The 1,538-nt window shown below is 42.7% G+C and overlaps 1 pseudogene; it reads right to left on the minus strand.

Moving 5' to 3' along the window:
• Positions 1 to 730: 730 nt before the first annotated feature.
• Positions 731 to 1,320, minus strand: LOC114051488 (annotated as a pseudogene).
• Positions 1,321 to 1,538: the final 218 nt, after the last annotated feature.

A 1,538-nucleotide genomic window follows, 5' to 3' on the forward strand; every position in this document is an offset into this window, starting at 1 on the left:
TGAGCCAAGTGGAGTTACTCAAGCAGGATATATTTTATAATGACAATAATTGAAACCTTGGGACCATATGAGATCATCAAGTGAAATAGTATAGAAGGAGAAGAGAAGAGCACCAAGTATAATGTATTGTGGGAAACCTAGTTAGTAAGCATGACCTTGATGAAGATCTGGGAAAGAAGAATGAGAAGAAGTAGTCAGACAGATGGGAGGAGAACCAAGAGTGTAGTGTCATGAAAACCTAGAGAGAAGAGAGCAGTTTATTACTGAAGGAAAAGAAGTTGATCAATAGTGTTGAAGACTGCAGAGAAACCAAGAATGGAAGAATGAGAAAAATCAATGAGATTTGTCAATGAAGAGATTGTTAGTGACTTTGGAGGTATCATTTTCAGCTGAATGATGAGTTTGGAGGTCAGCCTGTGAGAGTTAAGAAGAGAGTGAAAGGAAAGAAAGTGGAGGAATCTATTATAGATGACTTTCTCAAGGAGTTTAGCCACAAAAGGAAAGATTCTTGCTTGTAGATGGTCTGACATCTAAAGAGGTTAATGTCTTGTCCAATATCACAAAGATAATACATGAAAAATCTAGAAGTCATACATAGGGCCTCCTTTTGCACTGAATGTGGTGACTTTATTGATGGTACACAATATAGGACTCTAGGCTTCTCCCCACTACTGCAGGAGTGCTTTGGGACAAGGATGTGAATGGGACATGGGACCCCCAGTATAGGAACCTAGGTTAGGAATGTAGACACCCAAGTAGTGGATCTCCTTTTTTTGGCTGGAGATGAAGGTCCATGGCTTTCCATTTTATTCTTTGAGGCCATGTAGACCATGATGATTACTACATGGTTGCTATGACCATACTCATTGTCATACCAGGAAATGAACTTGTTAAAATGGTCATTGAGGGCAATATCAGAGTCAACATCAAAGGTAGAAAAATGGGTGTTGCTGTTGAAGTTACAGGATACAACCTGTTCCTCTGTGTAGCCCAAGATGCCCTTCAGGGGTTCCTCTGATGCTTGCTTCTTCACTCTCTTGATAACCTCATATTTGGCAGGTGTCTTCAGGTGGCAGGTCAGATCCACAACAAATACATTGGGAGTAGGAACACAGAAGGCCATGCCTATGAGCTTCCCATTCAGCTCAGGTATGACCTTGACTTGTGATGGGCAGCACCATGCCGATCACACCACAACTTACCAGAGGAGCCATCTACTGTCTTCTGGGGAGCAATAATGACATGGACTGTTGTCAAGAGTCTTTCCACAGTGCCCTTGACCTTGCCATGGATAGACTCATATTGAAACATATAAACCATGTAGTTGAGGTCAATAAAGGGGTCATTGTGGCCACAATGTCTACTCCATCTGAGGTGAATGTAGCCCTGGTCACCAGGATCCCACCATGGCCAAATCTGTCAACTCTGACCTTCATCATCTTGTTTCAGGGGTTCGAGTGAAGCAGCAGAGCCTGGCACCAAGCTTCAGAGAAAATCTGAAAGCCCTAGGGTCTCCCACTAATCAGTCTAGCATGACA

Source organism: Vombatus ursinus, unplaced genomic scaffold (genome assembly GCF_900497805.2).
Source record: "Vombatus ursinus unplaced genomic scaffold, bare-nosed wombat genome assembly UNPS02014802.1, whole genome shotgun sequence".
Taxonomy (NCBI): Eukaryota; Metazoa; Chordata; class Mammalia; order Diprotodontia; family Vombatidae; genus Vombatus; species Vombatus ursinus.